Raw genomic sequence first — 25,856 nt, 5'->3', positions numbered from 1 at the left:
TGCACCAGTTAATTGCGGAATGATACAGGACTCCTTAAAACATATCTCTACCATATGAGGTTAAAAATCCAGGTCCTGCATCTATTTTGTTAAATGGTTTAAATTAAAGCATGAAGACCACAGGTATAAGCAGGCCGAAATAGCTCAGTTGGGAGAGCGTTAGACTGAAGATCTAAAGGTCCCTGGTTCAATCCCGGGTTTCGGCACAGTTGAGAGGTTCCTTGCTTCTAACAAAATAGGTCTTGGAATCAGCTGTAGTACTTTTTCTCTATTCATCAAATTTTTTCCAACTGATCTACAACACAATCAATTTAACATAGACTTTGCTTTATGTCCTCCTTCTAAACTTGCTTCCACCTCTCTTACCTTCAGGTTTGACAATGAATATTTCCCATTTCATGCTTTTTTGTAAAGTAAACTCTTGTCTGCATTACCTTCCACCTCCCCTTGAATACAGATGTCAGTAGTCAGATGACATTGCTTACCTACTCATGCCAAATATATCTGGATCCCAAAAATGCTATTTACCCATTGCACCAGTTAATTGCGGAATGATACAGGACTCCTTAAAACATATCTCACCATATGAGGTTAAAAATCCAGGTCCTGCATCTATTTTGTTAAATGGTTTAAATTAAAGTATGAAGACCACAGCTATAAGCAGGCCGAAATAGCTAAGTTGGGAGAGCGTTAGACTGAAGATCTAAAGGTCCCTGGTTCAATCCCGGGTTTCGGCACAGTTGCGAGGTTCCTTGCTTCTAACAAAATAGATCTTGGAATCAGCTGTAGTACTTTTTTCTCAATCAACATTTTTATCAACTGATCTACAAAATGATCAATTCAACATAGACTTTGCTTTCTGTCCTCCTTTGAAACTTTCTTCCACCTATCTTGCCTTCAGGTTTGACTATGAATGTTTTCCATTTCGTCCTTTTTTGTAAAGTAAACTCTTGTCTGCATCACATTCCACTTCCCCTTGAACACAGATGTCAGTAGTCAGATGACATTGCTTACCTACTCATGCCAAATATATCTGGGTAATATAGCGCTAGTCCATTCAGAGTTAAAAAAACAACTACCTAACATGGATCCCAAAAATGCTATTTACCCATTGCACCAGTTAACTGGGGAATGATACTGTAGTATGCTAGTATTTAGTATGTTGTACCTTTCATAGTTATCTCCCTTGCTGCTCAGCCAGTGTGAGTGAGCTTGGAATGCTGGTATGAGTGATGTGTGAATGGAATGCTGGTATGCCTGTGTGTGGAGTGGCCTGTGTGTGGAGTGGCAGTTGGAGTGGATGGGCTGAGCGGCAAGGAAGCTGTTCCTGGTGGGGCTCTCCCTTTGGGCTTACTTACCTATGATGCTAATGCTTGATACTTATATCCATTGCACCAGTTAACTGGGGAATGATACAGGACTCCTTAAAACATATCTCTACCATATGAGGTTAAAAATCCAGGTCCTGCATCTATTTTGTTAAATGGTTCAAATTAAAGTATGAAGACCCCAGCTATCAGAAGGCCGAACTAGCTCAGTTGGCCGAGCGTTAGACTGAAGATCTAAAGGTCCCTGGTTCAATCCCCGGTTTCGGCGCAGTTGAGAGGTTCCTTGCTTCTAACAAAATAGGTCTTGGGATCAGCTGTAGTTCTTTTTCTCTATTCATCAAATTTTTTCCAACTGATCTACAACACAATCAATTTAACATAGACTTTGCTTTATGTCCTCCTTCTAAACTTGCTTCCACCTCTCTTACCTTCAGGTTTGACAATGAATATTTCCCATTTCATGCTTTTTTGTAAAGTAAACTCTTGTCTGCATTACCTTCCACTTCCCCTTGAACACAGATGTCAGTAGTCAGATGACATTGCTTACCTACTCATGCCAAATATATCTGGGTAATATAGTGCTAGTCCATTCAGAGTTAAAAAAACAACTACCTAACCTGGATCCAAAAAATGCTATTTACCCATTGCACCAGTTAATTGCGGAATGATACAGGACTCCTTAAAACATATCTCTACCATATGAGGTTAAAAATCCAGGTCCTGCATCTATTTTGTTAAATGGTTTAAATTAAAGTATGAAGACCACAGCTATAAGCAGGCCGAAATAGCTCAGTTGGGAGAGCGTTAGACTGAAGATCTAAAGGTCCCTGGTTCAATCCCGGGTTTCGGCACAGTTGAGAGGTTCCTTGCTTCTAACAAAATAGGTCTTGGAATCAGCTGTAGTACTTTTTTCTCTATCAACATCTTTATCAACTGATCTACAAAATGATCAATTCAACATAGACTTTGCTTTCTGTCCTCCTTTTAAACTTTCTTCCACCTATCTTGCCTTCAGGTTTGACAATGAATGTTTCCCATTTCGTCCTTTTTTGTAAAGTAAACTCTTGTCTGCATCACATTCCACTTCCCCTTGAACACAGATGTCAGTAGTCAGATGACATTGCTTACCTACTCATGCCAAATATATCTAGGTAATATAGTGCTAGTCCATTCAGAGTTAAAAAAACAACTACCTAACCTGGATCCCAAAAATGCTATTTACCCATTGCACCAGTTAACTGGGGAATGATACAGGCCTCCTTAAAACATATCTCTACCATATGAGGTTAAAAATCCAGGTCCTGCATCTATTTTGTTAAATGGTTTAAATTAAAGTATGAAGACCCCAGCTATAAGCAGGCCGAAATAGCTCAGCTGGGAGAGCGTTAGACTGAAGATCTAAAGGTCCCTGGTTCAATCCTGGGTTTCGGCAGAGTTGAGAGGTTCCTTGCTTCTAACAAAATAGGTCTTGGAATCAGCTGTAGTACTTTTTCTCTATTCATCAAATTTTTTCCAACTGATCTACAACACAATCAATTTAACATAGACTTTGCTTTATGTCCTCCTTCTAAACTTGCTTCCACCTCTCTTACCTTCAGGTTTGACAATGAATATTTCCCATTTCATGCTTTTTTGTAAAGTAAACTCTTGTCTGCATTACCTTCCACTTCCCCTTGAACACAGATGTCAGTAGTCAGATGACATTGCTTACCTACTCATGCCAAATATATCTGGGTAATATAGTGCTAGTCCATTCAGAGTTAAAAAAACAACTACCTAACCTGGATCCCAAAAATGCTATTTACCCATTGCACCAGTTAATTGCGGAATGATACAGGACTCCTTAAAACATATCTCACCATATGAGGTTAAAAATCCAGGTCCTGCATCTATTTTGTTAAATGGTTTAAATTAAAGTATGAAGACCACAGCTATAAGCAGGCCAAAATAGCTAAGCTGGGAGAGCGTTAGACTGAAGATCTAAAGGTCCCTGGTTCAATCCCGGGTTTCGGCACAGTTGAGAGGTTCCTTGCTTCTAACAAAATAGGTCTTGGAATCAGCTGTAGTACTTTTTTCTCTATCAACATTTTTATCAACTGATCTACAAAATGATCAATTCAACATAGACTTTGCTTTCTGTCCTCCTTTTAAACTTTCTTCCACCTATCTTGCCTTCAGGTTTGACTATGAATGTTTTCCATTTTGTCCTTTTTTGTAAAGTAAACTCTTGTCTGCATCACATTCCACTTCCCCTTGAACACAGATGTCAGTAGTCAGATGACATTGCTTACCTACTCATGCCAAATATATTTGGGTAATATAGTGCTAGTCCATTCAGAGTTAAAAAAACAACTACCTAACCTGGATCCCAAAAATGCTATTTACCCATTGCACCAGTTAACTGGGGAATGATACAGGACTCCTTAAAACATATCTCTACCATATGAGGTTAAAAATCCAGGTCCTGCATCTATTTTGTTAAATGGTTCAAATTAAAGTATGAAGACCCCAGCTATCAGAAGGCCGAAATAGCTCAGTTGGCCGAGCGTTAGACTGAAGATCTAAAGGTCCCTGGTTGAATCCCGGGCTTCGGCACAGTTGAGAGGTTCCTTGCTTCTAACAAAATAGGTCTTGGGATCAGCTGTAGTTCTTTTTCTCTATTCATCAAATTTTTTCCAACTGATCTACAACACAATCAATTTAACATAGACTTTGCTTTATGTCCTCCTTCTAAACTTGCTTCCACCTCTCTTACCTTCAGGTTTGACAATGAATATTTCCCATTTCATGCTTTTTTGTAAAGTAAACTCTTGTCTGCATTACCTTCCACTTCCCCTTGAACACAGATGTCTCTGTAAAAGACAGGAGAGAAAGTGGCGCACTTCATACAATCCCGAAGAAAAAGCCACCTATAGGGAAATGATCAGGAACTATAAGCTTGCAATTAAATCCTCGCAAGCTGCCTTCTACAATTTTAAAATCACCATGGCAAAATCCAAATCTAAAGAAATTTTTCGCATAGTCAACTCCCTGATCAAACCCCCATCTCCGGTCACAGACAACAATAACTCACCGACCAAGTGCAATGATCTGGCGGAATTCTTCTTCCAAAAAATTAATAAAATTTAACTCTCCTTCCCTAATCCATCCACTGATTCCCCTGGTCAAAACCCGCACTTGACAGTAAATCCGACCAAGTGGTTGGAGTCTCTCCCCCTTATAACATTGGAAACCGTAAAGAAACTGGCACAACAAATAAAATCCGGCTCCCCGTGTGACCCTGCCCCCCCAGGCTCACTAAATCTTGCCAGCGTTGCTATTTTCCCTACGCTCCTGGATCTCATGAACTCCTCTATAACCAGTAGGACGGTCCCTTCAACATGGAAGCACGCTATGGTACGGGCTCTATTGAAGAAACCTTCCCTTGACCCGGCCAACCCCAGTAATTATCGCCCGATCTCGTTACTCCCCTGGGCTTCGAAAATTCTGGAGAAACATGTCAATACCACTCTGACAACATTTTTTGAGGAAAACCACCTCCTCGACTCCTCCCAAACAGGTTTTCGTACCAAACATGGGACAGAGACCGCTTTATTGGCAGTGACTGAGGAGGCAAGACGGCTCCTGGATCGAGGAGGATCAGTGGCAGTGATCCTCCTCGACCTAAGTGCCGCATTTGACACGGTACATCACAAAATCTTGCTAACCCGCCTTGCCGACTTAGGAGTGACCGGAGACGCCCTGACATGGTTCAACTCTTTTTTATCTGACAGAACCTTTCAGGTCTTCGACGGCACATCCCGCTCATCAACTCGCCCCCTGGGATGCGGAGTTCCCCAGGGCTCCTCTTTAAGTCCTACGCTCTTCAACGCATACATGAAGCCACTGGCTGAGGTAGTTCGTCCGCATGGTGTCAAGATCATCTCCTATGCGGACGACACCCAGCTGGTGGTCTCCCTTGCTGAGAAGAGCGGCCTCCAGTCGCCACCAGACCTAGCGGCCTGTTTGGAGGATGTAAAGAAGTGGATGATGAGCTCATGCCTAAAGCTAAACGACGATAAAACTGAGCTGATGATCCTGGGCCCAGCCTCCCCCGCCTCCATAGAACTGATCTGGCCATCAAGCATGGGAATGGCCCCACCCCCCAGAGACAACATTAAAAGCTTGGGCGTCTGGCTCGACAAGTCTCTGAGCCTTAACACACAGGCCACTAAGATCTCAGCTACCTGCTTTGGCCTCCTTAGGGTGATTAAGAAAGTCCTTCCCCTCCTCTGTTCTGAGGCCAAACAGATAATTATACAGGGCCTCATCCAATCTCGTTTGGACTTCAATAACGCCCTTTATTTGGGAGCACCAGACTATACCCTACAGAAGCTCCAACGCACCCAGAATTGTGCTGCCAGAGCGCTGCTGGGAATCTCCCGGAGGACTTCAGTAAGAACCGGTTTAAAGACCCTGCACTGGTTACCTGTCAGGGACCGAGTAAAATTTAAATCACTCTGTATCGCCCACCAGACATTCTGGGAAACGGGCCCAGACATCAATCGCCCCCTGATTTCTCCCTACAGGCCCAACAAATCTCTTCGCTCTTCAACAGCATTTTTGGCCGAAATCCCCAGAATACGCAGAGCCAGAGCAGGAGGACGCTCCTTCTCGTATAATGTTTCCAAGCTCTGGAACTCCCTCCCTCTGCAGCTGAGGAACAACCCCAACCTGACTACGTTCCGGAAACAGCTAAAAACCCTGCTATTCAATGCCTAAAAGTAACCTTAAGAGTGCTTCTTCTGTTTTAGCGCCTGGACGCCTCAGGGCAGCTGCAGCACTCTACAAGTCACATTTTCATTTCATTTCATTTCAGTAGTCAGATGACATTGCTTACCTACTCATGCCAAATATATCTGGGTAATATAGTGCTAGTCCATTCAGAGTTAAAAAAACAACTACCTAACCTGGATCCAAAAAATGCTATTTACCCATTGCACCAGTTAATTGCGGAATGATACAGGACTCCTTAAAACATATCTCTACCATATGAGGTTAAAAATCCAGGTCCTGCATCTATTTTGTTAAATGGTTTAAATTAAAGTATGAAGACCACAGGTATAAGCAGGCCGAAATAGCTCAGTTGGGAGAGCGTTAGACTGAAGATCTAAAGGTCCATGGTTCAATCCCGGGTTTCGGCACAGTTGAGAGGTTCCTTGCTTCTAACAAAATAGGTCTTGGAATCAGCTGTAGTACTTTTTCTCTATTCATCAAATTTTTTCCAACTGATCTACAACACAATCAATTTAACATAGACTTTGCTTTATGTCCTCCTTCTAAACTTGCTTCCACCTCTCTTACCTTCAGGTTTGACAATGAATATTTCCCATTTCATGCTTTTTTGTAAAGTAAACTCTTGTCTGCATTACCTTCCACTTCCCCTTGAACACAGATGTCAGTAGTCAGATGACATTGCTTACCTACTCATGCCAAATATATCTGGGTAATATAGTGCTAGTCCATTCAGAGTTAAAAAAAACAACTACCTAACCTGGATCCAAAAAATGCTATTTACCCATTGCACCAGTTAATTGCGGAATGATAAAGGACTCCTTAAAACATATCTCACCATATGAGGTTAAAAATCCAGGTCCTGCATCTATTTTGTTAAATGGTTTAAATTAAAGTATGAAGACCACAGCTATAAGCAGGCCGAAATAGCTAAGTTGGGAGAGCGTTAGACTGAAGATCTAAAGGTCCCTGGTTCAATCCCGGGTTTCGGCACAGTTGAGCGGTTCCTTGCTTCTAACAAAATAGATCTTGGAATCAGCTGTAGTACTTTTTTCTCAATCAACATTTTTATCAACTGATCTACAAAATGATCAATTCAACATAGACTTTGCTTTCTGTCCTCCTTTTAAACTTTCTTCCACCTATCTTGCCTTCAGGTTTGACTATGAATGTTTCCCATTTCGTCCTTTTTTGTAAAGTAAACTCTTGTCTGCATCACATTCCACTTCCCCTTGAACACAGATGTCAGTAGTCAGATGACATTGCTTACCTACTCATGCCAAATATATCTGGGTAATATAGTGCTAGTCCATTCAGAGTTAAAAAAACAACTACCTAACATGGATCCCAAAAATGCTATTTACCCATTGCACCAGTTAACTGGGGAATGATACAGGACTCCTTAAAACATATCTCTACCATATGAGGTTAAAAATCCAGGTCCTGCATCTATTTTGTTAAATGGTTCAAATTAAAGTATGAAGACCCCAGCTATCAGAAGGCCGAAATAGCTCAGTTGGGAGAGCGTTAGACTGAAGATCTAAAGGTCCCTGGTTCAATCCCGGGTTTCGGCACAGTTGAGAGGTTCCTTGCTTCTAACAAAATAGGTCTTGGAATCAGCTGTAGTACTTTTTTCTCTATCAACATTTTTATCAACTGATCTACAAAATGATCAATTCAACATAGACTTTGCTTTCTGTCCTCCTTTTAAACTTTCTTCCACCTATCTTGCCTTCAGGTTTGACAATGAATGTTTCCCATTTCGTCCTTTTTTGTAAAGTAAACTCTTGTCTGCATCACATTCCACTTCCCCTTGAACACAGATGTCAGTAGTCAGATGACATTGCTTACCTACTCATGCCAAATATATCTAGGTAATATAGTGCTAGTCCATTCAGAGTTAAAAAAACAACTACCTAACCTGGATCCCAAAAATGCTATTTACCCATTGCACCAGTTAACTGGGGAATGATACAGGACTCCTTAAAACATATCTCTACCATATGAGGTTAAAAATCCAGGTCCTGCATCTATTTTGTTAAATGGTTCAAATTAAAGTATGAAGACCCCAGCTATCAGAAGGCCGAACTAGCTCAGTTGGCAGAGCGTTAGACTGAAGATCTAAAGGTCCCTGGTTCAATCCCCGGTTTCGGCACAGTTGAGAGGTTCCTTGCTTCTAACAAAATAGGTCTTGGGATCAGCTGTAGTTCTTTTTCTCTATTCATCAAATTTTTTCCAACTGATCTACAACACAATCAATTTAACATAGACTTTGCTTTATGTCCTCCTTCTAAACTTGCTTCCACCTCTCTTACCTTCAGGTTTGACAATGAATATTTCCCATTTCATGCTTTTTTGTAAAGTAAACTCTTGTCTGCATTACCTTCCACTTCCCCTTGAACACAGATGTCAGTAGTCAGATGACATTGCTTACCTACTCATGCCAAATATATCTGGGTAATATAGTGCTAGTCCATTCAGAGTTAAAAAAACAACTACCTAACCTGGATCCAAAAAATGCTATTTACCCATTGCACCAGTTAATTGCGGAATGATACAGGACTCCTTAAAACATATCTCTACCATATGAGGTTAAAAATCCAGGTCCTGCATCTATTTTGTTAAATGGTTTAAATTAAAGTATGAAGACCACAGCTATAAGCAGGCCGAAATAGCTCAGTTGGGAGAGCGTTAGACTGAAGATCTAAAGGTCCCTGGTTCAATCCCGGGTTTCGGCACAGTTGAGAGGTTCCTTGCTTCTAACAAAATAGGTCTTGGAATCAGCTGTAGTACTTTTTTCTCTATCAACATTTTTATCAACTGATCTACAAAATGATCAATTCAACATAGACTTTGCTTTCTGTCCTCCTTTTAAACTTTCTTCCACCTATCTTTCCTTCAGGTTTGACTATGAATGTTTTCCATTTTGTCCTTTTTTGTAAAGTAAACTCTTGTCTGCATCACATTCCACTTCCCCTTGAACACAGATTTCAGTAGTCAGATGACATTGCTTACCTACTCATGCCAAATATATCTGGGTAATATAGTGCTAGTCCATTCAGAGTTAAAAAAACAACTACCTAACCTGGATCCCAAAAATGCTATTTACCCATTGCACCAGTTAACTGGGGAATGATACAGCACTCCTTAAAACATATCTCTACCATATGAGGTTAAAAATCCAGGTCCTGCATCTATTTTGTTAAATGGTTTAAATTAAAGTATGAAGACCCCAGCTATAAGCAGGCTGAAATAGCTCAGCTGGGAGAGCGTTAGACTGAAGATCTAAAGGTCCCTGGTTCAATCCTGGGTTTCGGCACAGTTGAGAGGTTCCTTGCTTCTAACAAAATAGGTCTTGGAATCAGCTGTAGTACTTTTTCTCTATTCATCAAATTTTTTCCAACTGATCTACAACACAATCAATTTAACATAGACTTTGCTTTATGTCCTCCTTCTAAACTTGCTTCCACCTCTCTTACCTTCAGGTTTGACAATGAATATTTCCCATTTCATGCTTTTTTGTAAAGTAAACTCTTGTCTGCATTACCTTCCACTTCCCCTTGAACACAGATGTCAGTAGTCAGATGACATTGCTTACCTACTCATGCCAAATATATCTGGGTAATATAGTGCTAGTCCATTCAGAGTTAAAAAAACAACTACCTAACCTGGATCCAAAAAATGCTATTTACCCATTGCACCAGTTAATTGCGGAATGATACAGGACTCCTTAAAACATATCTCTACCATATGAGGTTAAAAATCCAGGTCCTGCATCTATTTTGTTAAATGGTTTAAATTAAAGTATGAAGACCACAGCTATAAGCAGGCCGAAATAGCTAAGTTGGGAGAGCGTTAGACTGAAGATCTAAAGGTCCCTGGTTCGATCCCGGGTTTCGGCACAGTTGAGAGGTTCCTTGCTTCTAACAAAATAGATCTTGGAATCAGCTGTAGTACTTTTTTCTCAATCAACATTTTTATCAACTGATCTACAAAATGATCAATTCAACATAGACTTTGCTTTCTGTCCTCCTTTTAAACTTTCTTCCACCTATCTTGCCTTCAGGTTTGACTATGAATGTTTTCCATTTCGTCCTTTTTTGTAAAGTAAACTCTTGTCTGCATCACATTCCACTTCCCCTTGAACACAGATGTCAGTAGTCAGATGACATTGCTTACCTACTCATGCCAAATATATCTCGGTAATATAGTGCTAGTCCATTCAGAGTTAAAAAAACAACTACCTAACATGGATCCCAAAAATGCTATTTACCCATTGCACCAGTTAACTGGGGAATGATACAGGACTCCTTAAAACATATCTCTACCATATGAGGTTAAAAATCCAGGTCCTGCATCTATTTTGTTAAATGGTTTAAATTAAAGTATGAAGACCCCAGCTATCAGAAGGCCGAAATAGCTCAGTTGGGAGAGCGTTAGACTGAAGATCTAAAGGTCCCTGGTTCAATCCCGGGTTTCGGCACAGTTGAGAGGTTCCTTGCTTCTAACAAAATAGGTCTTGGAATCAGCTGTAGTACTTTTTCTCTATTCATCAATTTTTTTCCAACTGATCTACAACACAATCAATTTAACATAGACTTTGATTTATGTCCTCCTTCTAAACTTGCTTCCACCTCTCTTACCTTCAGGTTTGACAATGAATATTTCCCATTTCATGCTTTTTTGTAAAGTAAACTCTTGTCTGCATTACCTTCCACTTCCCCTTGAACACAGATGTCAGTAGTCAGATGACATTGCTTACCTACTCATGCCAAATATATCTGGGTAATATAGTGCTAGTCCATTCAGAGTTAAAAAAACAACTACCTAACCTGGATCCCAAAAATGCTATTTACCCATTGCACCAGTTAATTGCGGAATGATACAGGACTCCTTAAAACATATCTCACCATATGAGGTTAAAAATCCAGGTCCTGCATCTATTTTGTTAAATGGTTTAAATTAAAGTATGAAGACCACAGCTATAAGCAGGCCAAAATAGCTAAGCTGGGAGAGCGTTAGACTGAAGATCTAAAGGTCCCTGGTTCAATCCCGGGTTTCGGCACAGTTGAGAGGTTCCTTGCTTCTAACAAAATAGGTCTTGGAATCAGCTGTAGTACTTTTTTCTCTATCAACATTTTTATCAACTGATCTACAAAATGATCAATTCAACATAGACTTTGCTTTCTGTCCTCCTTTTAAACTTTCTTCCACCTATCTTGCCTTCAGGTTTGACAATGAATGTTTCCCATTTCGTCCTTTTTTGTAAAGTAAACTCTTGTCTGCATCACATTCCACTTCCCCTTGAACACAGATGTCAGTAGTCAGATGACATTGCTTACCTACTCATGCCAAATATATCTAGGTAATATAGTGCTAGTCCATTCAGAGTTAAAAAAACAACTACCTAACCTGGATCCCAAAAATGCTATTTACCCATTGCACCAGTTAACTGGGGAATGATACAGGACTCCTTAAAACATATCTCTACCATATGAGGTTAAAAATCCAGGTCCTGCATCTATTTTGTTAAATGGTTCAAATTAAAGTATGAAGACCCCAGCTATCCGAAGGCCGAACTAGCTCAGTTGGCAGAGCGTTAGACTGAAGATCTAAAGGTCCCTGGTTCAATCCCCGGTTTCGGCACAGTTGAGAGGTTCCTTGCTTCTAACAAAATAGGTCTTGGGATCAGCTGTAGTTCTTTTTCTCTATTCATCAAATTTCTTCCAACTGATCTACAACACAATCAATTTAACATAGACTTTGCTTTATGTCCTCCTTCTAAACTTGCTTCCACCTCTCTTACCTTCAGGTTTGACAATGAATATTTCCCATTTCATGCTTTTTTGTAAAGTAAACTCTTGTCTGCATTACCTTCCACTTCCCCTTGAACACAGATGTCAGTAGTCAGATGACATTGCTTACCTACTCATGCCAAATATATCTGGGTAATATAGTGCTAGTCCATTCAGAGTTAAAAAAACAACTACCTAACCTGGATCCAAAAAATGCTATTTACCCATTGCACCAGTTAATTGCGGAATGATACAGGACTCCTTAAAACATATCTCTACCATATGAGGTTAAAAATCCAGGTCCTGCATCTATTTTGTTAAATGGTTTAAATTAAAGTATGAAGACCACAGCTATAAGCAGGCCGAAATAGCTCAGTTGGGAGAGCGTTAGACTGAAGATCTAAAGGTCCCTGGTTCAATCCCGGGTTTCGGCACAGTTGAGAGGTTCCTTGCTTCTAACAAAATAGGTCTTGGAATCAGCTGTAGTACTTTTTTCTCTATCAACATTTTTATCAACTGATCTACAAAATGATCAATTCAACATAGACTTTGCTTTCTGTCCTCCTTTTAAACTTTCTTCCACCTATCTTGCCTTCAGGTTTGACAATGAATGTTTCCCATTTCGTCCTTTTTTGTAAAGTAAACTCTTGTCTGCATCACATTCCACTTCCCCTTGAACACAGATGTCAGTAGTCAGATGACATTGCTTACCTACTCATGCCAAATATATCTAGGTAATATAGTGCTAGTCCATTCAGAGTTAAAAAAACAACTACCTAACCTGGATCCCAAAAATGCTATTTACCCATTGCACCAGTTAACTGGGGAATGATACAGGCCTCCTTAAAACATATCTCTACCATATGAGGTTAAAAATCCAGGTCCTGCATCTATTTTGTTAAATGGTTTAAATTAAAGTATGAAGACCCCAGCTATAAGCAGGCCGAAATAGCTCAGCTGGGAGAGCGTTAGACTGAAGATCTAAAGGTCCCTGGTTCAATCCTGGGTTTCGGCACAGTTGAGAGGTTCCTTGCTTCTAACAAAATAGGTCTTGGAATCAGCTGTAGAACTTTTTCTCTATTCATCAAATTTTTTCCAACTGATCTACAACACAATCAATTTAACATAGACTTTGCTTTATGTCCTCCTTCTAAACTTGCTTCCACCTCTCTTACCTTCAGGTTTGACAATGAATATTTCCCATTTCATGCTTTTTTGTAAAGTAAACTCTTGTCTGCATTACCTTCCACTTCCCCTTGAACACAGATGTCAGTAGTCAGATAACATTGCTTACCTACTCATGCCAAATATATCTGGGTAATATAGTGCTAGTCCATTCAGAGTTAAAAAAACAACTACCTAACCTGGATCCCAAAAATGCTATTTACCCATTGCACCAGTTAATTGCGGAATGATACAGGACTCCTTAAAACATATCTCACCATATGAGGTTAAAAATCCAGGTCCTGCATCTATTTTGTTAAATGGTTTAAATTAAAGTATGAAGACCACAGCTATAAGCAGGCCAAAATAGCTAAGCTGGGAGAGCGTTAGACTGAAGATCTAAAGGTCCCTGGTTCAATCCCGGGTTTCGGCACAGTTGAGAGGTTCCTTGCTTCTAACAAAATAGGTCTTGGAATCAGCTGTAGTACTTTTTTCTCTATCAACATTTTTATCAACTGATCTACAAAATGATCAATTCAACATAGACTTTGCTTTCTGTCCTCCTTTTAAACTTTCTTCCACCTATCTTGCCTTCAGGTTTGACTATGAATGTTTTCCATTTTGTCCTTTTTTGTAAAGTAAACTCTTGTCTGCATCACATTCCACTTCCCCTTGAACACAGATTTCAGTAGTCAGATGACATTGCTTACCTACTCATGCCAAATATATCTGGGTAATATAGTGCTAGTCCATTCAGAGTTAAAAAAACAACTACCTAACCTGGATCCCAAAAATGCTATTTACCCATTGCACCAGTTAACTGGGGAATGATACAGGACTCCTTAAAACATATCTCTACCATATGAGGTTAAAAATCCAGGTCCTGCATCTATTTTGTTAAATGGTTTAAATTAAAGTATGAAGACCCCAGCTATAAGCAGGCCAAAATAGCTCAGCTGGGAGAGCGTTAGACTGAAGATCTAAAGGTCCCTGGTTCAATCCTGGGTTTCGGCGCAGTTGAGAGGTTCCTTGCTTCTAACAAAATAGGTCTTGGAATCAGCTGTAGTACTTTTTCTCTATTCATCAAATTTTTTCCAACTGATCTACAACACAATCAATTTAACATAGACTTTGCTTTATGTCCTCCTTCTAAACTTGCTTCCACCTCTCTTACCTTCAGTTTTGACAATGAATATTTCCCATTTCATGCTTTTTTGTAAAGTAAACTCTTGTCTGCATTACCTTCCACTTCCCCTTGAACACAGATGTCAGTAGTCAGATGACATTGCTTACCTACTCATGCCAAATATATCTGGGTAATATAGTGCTAGTCCATTCAGAGTTAAAAAAACAACTACCTAACCTGGATCCAAAAAATGCTATTTACCCATTGCACCAGTTAATTGCGGAATGATACAGGACTCCTTAAAACATATCTCTACCATATGAGGTTAAAAATCCAGGTCCTGCATCTATTTTCTTAAATGGTTTAAATTAAAGTATGAAGACCACAGCTATAAGCAGGCCGAAATAGCTCAGTTGGGAGAGCGTTAGACTGAAGATCTAAAGGTCCCTGGTTCAATCCCGGGTTTCGGCACAGTTGAGAGGTTCCTTGCTTCTAACAAAATAGGTCTTGGAATCAGCTGTAGTACTTTTTTCTCTATCAACATTTTTATCAACTGATCTACAAAATGATCAATTCAACATAGACTTTGCTTTCTGTCCTCCTTTTAAACTTTCTTCCACCTATCTTGCCTTCAGGTTTGACAATGAATGTTTCCCATTTCGTCCTTTTTTGTAAAGTAAACTCTTGTCTGCATCACATTCCACTTCCCCTTGAACACAGATGTCAGTAGTCAGATGACATTGCTTACCTACTCATGCCAAATATATCTAGGTAATATAGTGCTAGTCCATTCAGAGTTAAAAAAACAACTACCTAACCTGGATCCCAAAAATGCTATTTACCCATTGCACCAGTTAACTGGGGAATGATACAGGCCTCCTTAAAACATATCTCTACCATATGAGGTTAAAAATCCAGGTCCTGCATCTATTTTGTTAAATGGTTTAAATTAAAGTATGAAGACCCCAGCTATAAGCAGGCCAAAATAGCTCAGCTGGGAGAGCGTTAGACTGAAGATCTAAAGGTCCCTGGTTCAATCCTGGGTTTCGGCACAGTTGAGAGGTTCCTTGCTTCTAACAAAATAGGTCTTGGAATCAGCTGTAGTACTTTTTCTCTATTCATCAAATTTTTTCCAACTGATCTACAACACAATCAATTTAACATAGACTGTGCTTTATGTCCTCCTTCTAAACTTGCTTCCACCTCTCTTACCTTCAGATTTGACAATGAATATTTCCCATTTCATGCTTTTTTGTAAAGTAAACTCTTGTCTGCATTACCTTCCACTTCCCCTTGAACACAGATGTCAGTAGTCAGATGACATTGCTTACCTACTCATGCCAAATATATCTGGGTAATATAGTGCTAGTCCATTCAGAGTTAAAAAAACAACTACCTAACCTGGATCCCAAAAATGCTATTTACCCATTGCACCAGTTAATTGCGGAATGATACAGGACTCCTTAAAACATATCTCACCATATGAGGTTAAAAATCCAGGTCCTGCATCTATTTTGTTAAATGGTTTAAATTAAAGTATGAAGACCACAGCTATAAGCAGGCCAAAATAGCTAAGCTGGGAGAGCGTTAGACTGAAGATCTAAAGGTCCCTGGTTCAATCCCGGGGTTCGGCACAGTTGAGAGGTTCCTTGCTTCTAACAAAATAGGTCTTGGAATCAGCTGTAGTACTTTTTTCTCTATCAACATTTTTATCAACTGATCTACAAAATGATCAATTCAACATAGACTTTGCTTTCTGTCCTCCTTTTAAACTTTCTTCCACCTATCTTGCCTTCAGGTTTGACTATGAATGTTTTCCATTTTGTCCTTTTTTGTAAAGTAAACTCTTGTCTGCATCACATTCCACTTCCCCTTGAACACAGATGTCAGTAGTCAGATGACATTGCTTACCTACTCATGCCAAATATATCTGGGTAATATAGTGCTAGTCCATTCAGAGTTAAAAAAACAACTACCTAACCTGGATCCCAAAAATGCTATTTACCCATTGCACCAGTTAACTGGGGAATGATACAGGACTCCTTAAAACATATCTCTACCATATGAGGTTAAAAATCCAGGTCCTGCATCTATTTTGTTAAATGGTTCAAATTAAAGTATGAAGACCCCAGCTATCAGAAGGCCGAAATAGCTCAGTTGGCCGAGCGTTAGACTGAAGATCTAAAGGTCCCTGGTTGAATCCCGGGTTTCGGCACAGTTGAGAGGTTCCTTGCTTCTAACAAAATAGGTCTTGGGATCAGCTGTAGTTCTTTTTCTCTATTCATCAAATTTTTTCCAACTGATCTACAACACAATCAATTTAACATAGACTTTGCTTTATGTCCTCCTTCTAAACTTGCTTCCACCTCTCTTACCTTCAGGTTTGACAATGAATATTTCCCATTTCATGCTTTTTTGTAAAGTAAACTCTTGTCTGCATTACCTTCCACTTCCCCTTGAACACAGATGTCAGTAGTCAGATGACATTGCTTACCTACTCATGCCAAATATATCTGGGTAATATAGTGCTAGTCCATTCAGAGTTAAAAAAACAACTACCTAACCTGGATCCAAAAAATGCTATTTACCCATTGCACCAGTTAATTGCGGAATGATACAGGACTCCTTAAAACATATCTCTACCATATGAGGTTAAAAATCCAGGTCCTGCATCTATTTTGTTAAATGGTTTAAATTAAAGTATGAAGACCACAGGTATAAGCAGGCCGAAATAGCTCAGTTGGGAGAGCGTTAGACTGAAGATCTAAAGGTCCCTGGTTCAATCCCGGGTTTCGGCACAGTTGAGAGGTTCCTTGCTTCTAACAAAATAGGTCTTGGAATCAGCTGTAGTACTTTTTCTCTATTCATCAAATTTTTTCCAACTGATCTACAACACAATCAATTTAACATAGACTTTGCTTTATGTCCTCCTTCTAAACTTGCTTCCACCTCTCTTACCTTCAGGTTTGACAATGAATATTTCCCATTTCATGCTTTTTTGTAAAGTAAACTCTTGTCTGCATTACCTTCCACCTCCCCTTGAATACAGATGTCAGTAGTCAGATGACATTGCTTACCTACTCATGCCAAATATATCTGGATCCCAAAAATGCTATTTACCCATTGCACCAGTTAATTGCGGAATGATACAGGACTCCTTAAAACATATCTCACCATATGAGGTTAAAAATCCAGGTCCTGCATCTATTTTGTTAAATGGTTTAAATTAAAGTATGAAGACCACAGCTATAAGCAGGCCGAAATAGCTAAGTTTGGAGAGCGTTAGACTGAAGATCTAAAGGTCCCTGGTTCAATCCCGGGTTTCGGCACAGTTGAGAGGTTCCTTGCTTCTAACAAAATAGATCTTGGAATCAGCTGTAGTACTTTTTTCTCAATCAACATTTTTATCAACTGATCTACAAAATGATCAATTCAACATAGACTTTGCTTTCTGTCCTCCTTTTAAACTTTCTTCCACCTATCTTGCCTTCAGGTTTGACTATGAATGTTTTCCATTTCGTCCTTTTTTGTAAAGTAAACTCTTGTCTGCATCACATTCCACTTCCCCTTGAACACAGATGTCAGTAGTCAGATGACATTGCTTACCTACTCATGCCAAATATATCTAGGTAATATAGTGCTAGTCCATTCAGAGTTAAAAAAACAACTACCTAACCTGGATCCCAAAAATGCTATTTACCCATTGCACCAGTTAACTGGGGAATGATATAGGACTCCTTAAAACATATCTCTACCATATGAGGTTAAAAATCCAGGTCCTGCATCTATTTTGTTAAATGGTTCAAATTAAAGTATGAAGACCCCAGCTATCAGAAGGCCGAACTAGCTCAGTTGGCAGAGCGTTAGACTGAAGATCTAAAGGTCCCTGGTTCAATCCCCGGTTTCGGCACAGTTGAGAGGTTCCTTGCTTCTAACAAAATAGGTCTTGGGATCAGCTGTAGTTCTTTTTCTCTATTCATCAAATTTTTTCCAACTGATCTACAACACAATCAATTTAACATAGACTTTGCTTTATGTCCTCCTTCTAAACTTGCTTCCACCTCTCTTACCTTCAGGTTTGACAATGAATATTTCCCATTTCATGCTTTTTTGTAAAGTAAACTCTTGTCTGCATTACCTTCCACTTCCCCTTGAACACAGATGTCAGTAGTCAGATGACATTGCTTACCTACTCATGCCAAATATATCTGGGTAATATAGTGCTAGTCCATTCAGAGTTAAAAAAACAACTACCTAACCTGGATCCAAAAAATGCTATTTACCCATTGCACCAGTTAATTGCGGAATGATACAGGACTCCTTAAAACATATCTCTACCATATGAGGTTAAAAATCCAGGTCCTGCATCTATTTTGTTAAATGGTTTAAATTAAAGTATGAAGACCACAGCTATAAGCAGGCTGAAATAGCTCATTTGGGAGAGCGTTAGACTGAAGATCTAAAGGTCCCTGGTTCAATCCTGGGTTTCGGCACAGTTGAGAGGTTCCTTGCTTCTAACAAAATAGGTCTTGGAATCAGCTGTAGTACTTTTTTCTCTATCAACATTTTTATCAACTGATCTACAAAATGATCAATTCAACATAGACTTTGCTTTATGTCCTCCTTTTAAACTTTCTTCCACCTATCTTGCCTTCAGGTTTGACAATGAATGTTTCCCATTTCGTCCTTTTTTGTAAAGTAAACTCTTGTCTGCATCACATTCCACTTCCCCTTGAACACAGATGTCAGTAGTCAGATGACATTGCTTACCTACTCATGCCAAATATATCTAGGTAATATAGTGCTAGTCCATTCAGAGTTAAAAAAACAACTACCTAACCTGGATCCCAAAAATGCTATTTACCCATTGCACCAGTTAACTGGGGAATGATACAGGCCTCCTTAAAACATATCTCTACCATATGAGGTTAAAAATCCAGGTCCTGCATCTATTTTGTTAAATGGTTTAAATTAAAGTATGAAGACCCCAGCTATAAGCAGGCCGAAATAGCTCAGCTGGGAGAGCGTTAGACTGAAGATCTAAAGGTCCCTGGTTCAATCCTGGGTTTCGGCACAGTTGAGAGGTTCCTTGCTTCTAACAAAATAGGTCTTGGAATCAGCTGTAGTACTTTTTCTCTATTCATCAAATTTTTTCCAACTGATCTACAACACAATCAATTTAACATAGACTTTGCTTTATGTCCTCCTTCTAAACTTGCTTCCACCTCTCTTACCTTCAGGTTTGACAATGAATATTTCCCATTTCATGCTTTTTTGTAAAGTAAACTCTTGTCTGCATTACCTTCCACTTCCCCTTGAACACAGATGTCAGTAGTCAGATAACATTGCTTACCTACTCATGCCAAATATATCTGGGTAATATAGTGCTAGTCCATTCAGAGTTAAAAAAACAACTACCTAACCTGGATCCCAAAAATGCTATTTACCCATTGCACCAGTTAATTGCGGAATGATACAGGACTCCTTAAAACATATCTCACCATATGAGGTTAAAAATCCAGGTCCTGCATCTATTTTGTTAAATGGTTTAAATTAAAGTATGAAGACCACAGCTATAAGCACGCCAAAATAGCTCAGCTGGGAGAGCGTTAGACTGAAGATCTAAAGGTCCCTGGTTCAATCCCGGGTTTCGGCACAGTTGAGAGGTTCCTTGCTTCTAACAAAATAGGTCTTGGAATCAGCTGTAGTACTTTTTTCTCTATCAACATTTTTATCAACTGATCTACAAAATGATCAATTCAACATAGACTTTGCTTTCTGTCCTCCTTTTAAACTTTCTTCCACCTATCTTGCCTTCAGGTTTGACAATGAATGTTTCCCATTTCGTCCTTTTTTGTAAAGTAAACTCTTGTCTGCATCACATTCCACTTCCCCTTGAACACAGATGTCAGTAGTCAGATGACATTGCTTACCTACTCATGCCAAATATATCTAGGTAATATAGTGCTAGTCCATTCAGAGTTAAAAAAACAACTACCTAACCTGGATCCCAAAAATGCTATTTACCCATTGCACCAGTTAACTGGGGAATGATACAGGCCTCCTTAAAACATATCTCTACCATATGAGGTTAAAAATCCAGGTCCTGCATCTATTTTGTTAAATGGTTTAAATTAAAGTATGAAGACCCCAGCTATAAGCAGGCCAAAATAGCTCAGCTGGGAGAGCGTTAGACTGAAGATCTAAAGGTCCCTGGTTCAATCCTGTGTTTCGGCACAGTTGAGAGGTTCCTTGCTTCTAACAAAATAGGTCTTGGAATCAGCTGTAGTACTTTTTCTCTATTCATCAAATTTTTTCCAACTGATCTACAACACAATCAATTTAACATAGACTTTGCTTTATGTCCTCCTTCTAAACTTGCTTCCACCTCTCTTACCTTCAGGTTTGACAATGAATATTTCCCATTTCATGCTTTTTTGTAAAGTAAACTCTTGTCTGCATTACCTTCCACTTCCCCTTGAACACAGATGTCAGTAGTCAGATGACATTGCTTACCTACTCATGCCAAATATATCTGGGTAATATAGTGCTAGTCCATTCAGAGTTAAAAAAACAACTACCTAACCTGGATCCCAAAAATGCTATTTACCCATTGCACCAGTTAATTGCGGAATGATACAGGACTCCTTAAAACATATCTCACCATATGAGGTTAAAAATCCAGGTCCTGCATCTATTTTGTTAAATGGTTTAAATTAAAGTATGAAGACCACAGCTATAAGCAGGCCAAAATAGCTAAGCTGGGAGAGCGTTAGACTGAAGATCTAAAGGTCCCTGGTTCAATCCCGGGGTTCGGCACAGTTGAGAGGTTCCTTGCTTCTAACAAAATAGGTCTTGTAATCAGCTGTAGTACTTTTTTCTCTATCAACATTTTTATCAACTGATCTACAAAATGATCAATTCAACATAGACTTTGCTTTCTGTCCTCTTTTTAAACTTTCTTCCACCTATCTTGCCTTCAGGTTTGACTATGAATGTTTTCCATTTTGTCCTTTTTTGTAAAGTAAACTCTTGTCTGCATCACATTCCACTTCCCCTTGAACACAGATGTCAGTAGTCAGATGACATTGCTTACCTACTCATGCCAAATATATCTGGGTAATATAGTGCTAGTCCATTCAGAGTTAAAAAAACAACTACCTAACCTGGATCCCAAAAATGCTATTTACCCATTGCACCAGTTAACTGGGGAATGATACAGGACTCCTTAAAACATATCTCTACCATATGAGGTTAAAAAGTCCAGGTCCTGCATCTATTTTGTTAAATGGTTCAAATTAAAGTATGAAGACCCCAGCTATCAGAAGGCCGAAATAGCTCAGTTGGCCGAGCGTTAGACTGAAGATCTAAAGGTCCCTGGTTGAATCCCGGGTTTCGGCACAGTTGAGAGGTTCCTTGCTTCTAACAAAATAGGTCTTGGGATCAGCTGTAGTTCTTTTTCTCTATTCATCAAATTTTTTCCAACTGATCTACAACACAATCAATTTAACATAGACTTTGCTTATGTCCTCCTTCTAAACTTGCTTCCACCTCTCTTACCTTCAGGTTTGACAATGAATATTTCCCATTTCATGCTTTTTTGTAAAGTAAACTTTTGTCTGCATTACCTTCCACTTCCCCTTGAACACAGATGTCAGTAGTCAGATGACATTGCTTACCTACTCATGCCAAATATATCTGGGTAATATAGTGCTAGTCCATTCAGAGTTAAAAAAACAACTACCTAACCTGGATCCAAAAAATGCTATTTACCCATTGCACCAGTTAATTGCGGAATGATACAGGACTCCTTAAAAAATATCTCTACCATATGAGGTTAAAAATCCAGGTCCTGCATCTATTTTGTTGAATGGTTTAAATTAAAGTATGAAGACCACAGGTATAAGCAGGCCGAAATAGCTCAGTTGGGAGAGCGTTAGACTGAAGATCTAAAGGTCCCTGGTTCAATCCCGGGTTTCGGCACAGTTGAGAGGTTCCTTGCTTCTAACAAAATAGGTCTTGGAATCAGCTGTAGTACTTTTTCTCTATTCATCAAATTTTTTCCAACTGATCTACAACACAATCAATTTAACATAGACTTTGCTTTATGTCCTCCTTCTAAATTTGCTTCCACCTCTCTTACCTTCAGGTTTGACAATGAATATTTCCCATTTCATGCTTTTTTGTAAAGTAAACTCTTGTCTGCATTACCTTCCACCTCCCCTTGAATACAGATGTCAGTAGTCAGATGACATTGCTTACCTACTCATGCCAAATATATCTGGATCCCAAAAATGCTATTTACCCATTGCACCAGTTAATTGCGGAATGATACAGGACTCCTTAAAACATATCTCACCATATGAGGTTAAAAATCCAGGTCCTGCATCTATTTTGTTAAATGGTTTAAATTAAAGTATGAAGACCACAGCTATAAGCAGGCCGAAATAGCTAAGTTGGGAGAGCGTTAGACTGAAGATCTAAAGGTCCCTGGTTCAATCCCGGGTTTCGGCACAGTTGAGAGGTTCCTTGCTTCTAACAAAATAGATCTTGGAATCAGCTGTAGTACTTTTTTCTCAATCAACATTTTTATCAACTGATCTACAAAATGATCAATTCAACATAGACTTTGCTTTCTGTCCTCCTTTTAAACTTTCTTCCACCTATCTTGCCTTCAGGTTTGACTATGAATGTTTTCCATTTCGTCCTTTTTTGTAAAGTAAACTCTTGTCTGCATCACATTCCACTTCCCCTTGAACACAGATGTCAGTAGTCAGATGACATTGCTTACCTACTCATGCCAAATATATCTAGGTAATATAGTGCTAGTCCATTCAGAGTTAAAAAAACAACTACCTAACCTGGATCCCAAAAATGCTATTTACCCATTGCACCAGTTAACTGGGGAATGATACAGGACTCCTTAAAACATATCTCTACCATATGAGGTTAAAAATCCAGGTCCTGCATCTATTTTGTTAAATGGTTCAAATTAAAGTATGAAGACCCCAGCTATCAGAAGGCCGAACTAGCTCAGTTGGCAGAGTGTTAGACTGAAGATCTAAAGGTCCCTGGTTCAATCCCCGGTTTCGGCACAGTTGAGAGGTTCCTTGCTTCTAACAAAATAGGTCTTGGGATCAGCTGTAGTTCTTTTTCTCTATTCATCAAATTTTTTCCAACTGATCTACAACACAATCAATTTAACATAGACTTTGCTTTATGTCCTCCTTCTAAACTTGCTTCCACCTCTCTTACCTTCAGGTTTGACAATGAATATTTCCCATTTCATGCTTTTTTGTAAAGTAAACTCTTGTCTGCATTACCTTCCACTTCCCCTTGAACACAGATGTCAGTAGTCAGATGACATTGCTTACCTACTCATGCCAAATATATCTGGGTAATATAGTGCTAGTCCATTCAGAGTTAAAAAAACAACTACCTAACCTGGATCCAAAAAATGCTATTTACCCATTGCACCAGTTAATTGCGGAATGATACAGGACTCCTTAAAACATATCTCTACCATATGAGGTTAAAAATCCAGGTCCTGCATCTATTTTGTTAAATGGTTTAAATTAAAGTATGAAGACCACAGCTATAAGCAGGCCGAAATAGCTCAGTTGGGAGTGCGTTAGACTGAAGATCTAAAGGTCCCTGGTTCAATCCCGGGTTTCGGCACAGTTGAGAGGTTCCTTGCTTCTAACAAAATAGGTCTTGGAATCAGCTGTAGTACTTTTTTCTCTATCAACATTTTTATCAACTGATCTACAAAATGATCAATTCAACATAGACTTTGCTTTCTGTCCTCCTTTTAAACTTTCTTCCACCTATCTTGCCTTCAGGTTTGACTATGAATGTTTTCCATTTTGTCCTTTTTTGTAAAGTAAACTCTTGTCTGCATCACATTCCACTTCCCCTTGAACACAGATTTCAGTAGTCAGATTACATTGCTTACCTACTCATGCCAAATATATCTGGGTAATATAGTGCTAGTCCATTCAGAGTTAAAAAAACAACTACCTAACCTGGATCCCAAAAATGCTATTTACCCATTGCACCAGTTAACTGGGGAATGATACAGGACTCCTTAAAACATATCTCTACCATATGAGGTTAAAAATCCAGGTCCTGCATCTATTTTGTTAAATGGTTTAAATTAAAGTATGAAGACCCCAGCTATAAGCAGGCCGAAATAGCTCAGCTGGGAGAGCGTTAGACTGAAGATCTAAAGGTCCCTGGTTCAATCCTGGGTTTCGGCACAGTTGAGAGGTTCCTTACTTCTAACAAAATAGGTCTTGGAATCAGCTGTAGTACTTTTTCTCTATTCATCAAATTTTTTCCAACTGATCTACAACACAATCAATTTAACATAGACTTTGCTTTATGTCCTCCTTCTAAACTTGCTTCCACCTCTCTTACCTTCAGGTTTGACAATGAATATTTCCCATTTCATGCTTTTTTGTAAAGTAAACTCTTGTCTGCATTACCTTCCACTTCCCCTTGAACACAGATGTCAGTAGTCAGATGACATTGCTTACCTACTCATGCCAAATATATCTGGGTAATATAGTGCTAGTCCATTCAGAGTTAAAAAAACAACTACCTAACCTGGATCCAAAAAATGCTATTTACCCATTGCACCAGTTAATTGCGGAATGATACAGGACTCCTTAAAACATATCTCTACCATATGAGGTTAAAAATCCAGGTCCTGCATCTATTTTGTTAAATGGTTTAAATTAAAGTATGAAGACCACAGCTATAAGCAGGCCGAAATAGCTAAGTTGGGAGAGCGTTAGACTGAAGATCTAAAGGTCCCTGGTTCAATCCCGGGATTCGGCACAGTTGAGAGGTTCCTTGCTTCTAACAAAATAGGTCTTGGAATCAGCTGTAGTACTTTTTTCTCTATCAACATTTTTATCAAATGATCTACAAAATGATCAATTCAACATAGACTTTGCTTTCTGTCCTCCTTTTAAACTTTCTTCCACCTATCTTGCCTTCAGGTTTGACAATGAATGTTTCCCATTTCGTCCTTTTTTGTAAAGTAAACTCTTGTCTGCATCACATTCCACTTCCCCTTGAACACAGATGTCAGTAGTCAGATGACATTGCTTACCTACTCATGCCAAATATATCTAGGTAATATAGTGCTAGTCCATTCAGAGTTAAAAAAACAACTACCTAACCTGGATCCCAAAAATGCTATTTACCCATTGCACCAGTTAACTGGGGAATGATACAGGCCTCCTTAAAACATATCTCTACCATATGAGGTTAAAAATCCAGGTCCTGCATCTATTTTGTTAAATGGTTTAAATTAAAGTATGAAGACCCCAGCTATAAGCAGGCTGAAATAGCTCAGCTGGGAGAGCGTTAGACTGAAGATCTAAAGGTCCCTGGTTCAATCCTGGGTTTCGGCACAGTTGAGAGGTTCCTTGCTTCTAACAAAATAGGTCTTGGAATCAGCTGTAGTACTTTTTCTCTATTCATCAAATTTTTTCCAACTGATCTACAACACGATCAATTTAACATAGACTTTGCTTTATGTCCTCCTTCTAAACTTGCTTCCACCTCTCTTACCTTCAGGTTTGACAATGAATATTTCCCATTTCATGCTTTTTTGTAAAGTAAACTCTTGTCTGCATTACCTTCCACTTCCCCTTGAAC

General features: G+C 39.2%; 9 non-coding genes across 9 annotated transcripts; all 9 read left to right on the top strand.

Moving 5' to 3' along the window:
* Positions 1–133: 133 nt before the first annotated feature.
* On the top strand, positions 134–206 carry TRNAF-GAA (transfer RNA phenylalanine (anticodon GAA)). The gene has a single exon. It is a non-coding gene; the product is annotated as a tRNA-Phe (tRNA).
* A 1,900-nt stretch (positions 207–2,106) lies between these two features.
* TRNAF-GAA (transfer RNA phenylalanine (anticodon GAA)) lies at positions 2,107–2,179 on the top strand. The gene has a single exon. It is a non-coding gene; the product is annotated as a tRNA-Phe (tRNA).
* Positions 2,180–7,602: 5,423 nt separating this feature from the next.
* Positions 7,603–7,675, top strand: TRNAF-GAA (transfer RNA phenylalanine (anticodon GAA)). The gene has a single exon. It is a non-coding gene; the product is annotated as a tRNA-Phe (tRNA).
* Positions 7,676–8,766: 1,091 nt separating this feature from the next.
* Positions 8,767–8,839, top strand: TRNAF-GAA (transfer RNA phenylalanine (anticodon GAA)). Its single transcript has one exon. It is a non-coding gene; the product is annotated as a tRNA-Phe (tRNA).
* Positions 8,840–10,511: 1,672 nt separating this feature from the next.
* Positions 10,512–10,584, top strand: TRNAF-GAA (transfer RNA phenylalanine (anticodon GAA)). The gene has a single exon. It is a non-coding gene; the product is annotated as a tRNA-Phe (tRNA).
* Positions 10,585–12,257: 1,673 nt separating this feature from the next.
* On the top strand, positions 12,258–12,330 carry TRNAF-GAA (transfer RNA phenylalanine (anticodon GAA)). Its single transcript has one exon. It is a non-coding gene; the product is annotated as a tRNA-Phe (tRNA).
* A 2,254-nt stretch (positions 12,331–14,584) lies between these two features.
* TRNAF-GAA (transfer RNA phenylalanine (anticodon GAA)) lies at positions 14,585–14,657 on the top strand. Its single transcript has one exon. It is a non-coding gene; the product is annotated as a tRNA-Phe (tRNA).
* Positions 14,658–16,911: 2,254 nt separating this feature from the next.
* Positions 16,912–16,984, top strand: TRNAF-GAA (transfer RNA phenylalanine (anticodon GAA)). The gene has a single exon. It is a non-coding gene; the product is annotated as a tRNA-Phe (tRNA).
* A 5,112-nt stretch (positions 16,985–22,096) lies between these two features.
* On the top strand, positions 22,097–22,169 carry TRNAF-GAA (transfer RNA phenylalanine (anticodon GAA)). The gene has a single exon. It is a non-coding gene; the product is annotated as a tRNA-Phe (tRNA).
* The last annotated feature ends 3,687 nt before the right edge of the window (positions 22,170–25,856 follow it).

The sequence above is a fragment of the Lissotriton vulgaris genome, chromosome 8 (assembly GCF_964263255.1).
Source record: "Lissotriton vulgaris chromosome 8, aLisVul1.2, whole genome shotgun sequence".
Classification (NCBI taxonomy): domain Eukaryota; kingdom Metazoa; phylum Chordata; class Amphibia; order Caudata; family Salamandridae; genus Lissotriton; species Lissotriton vulgaris.
Note: the sequence above shows the minus strand (reverse complement) of the source record. Positions and strands in the feature narration are given on the sequence as shown.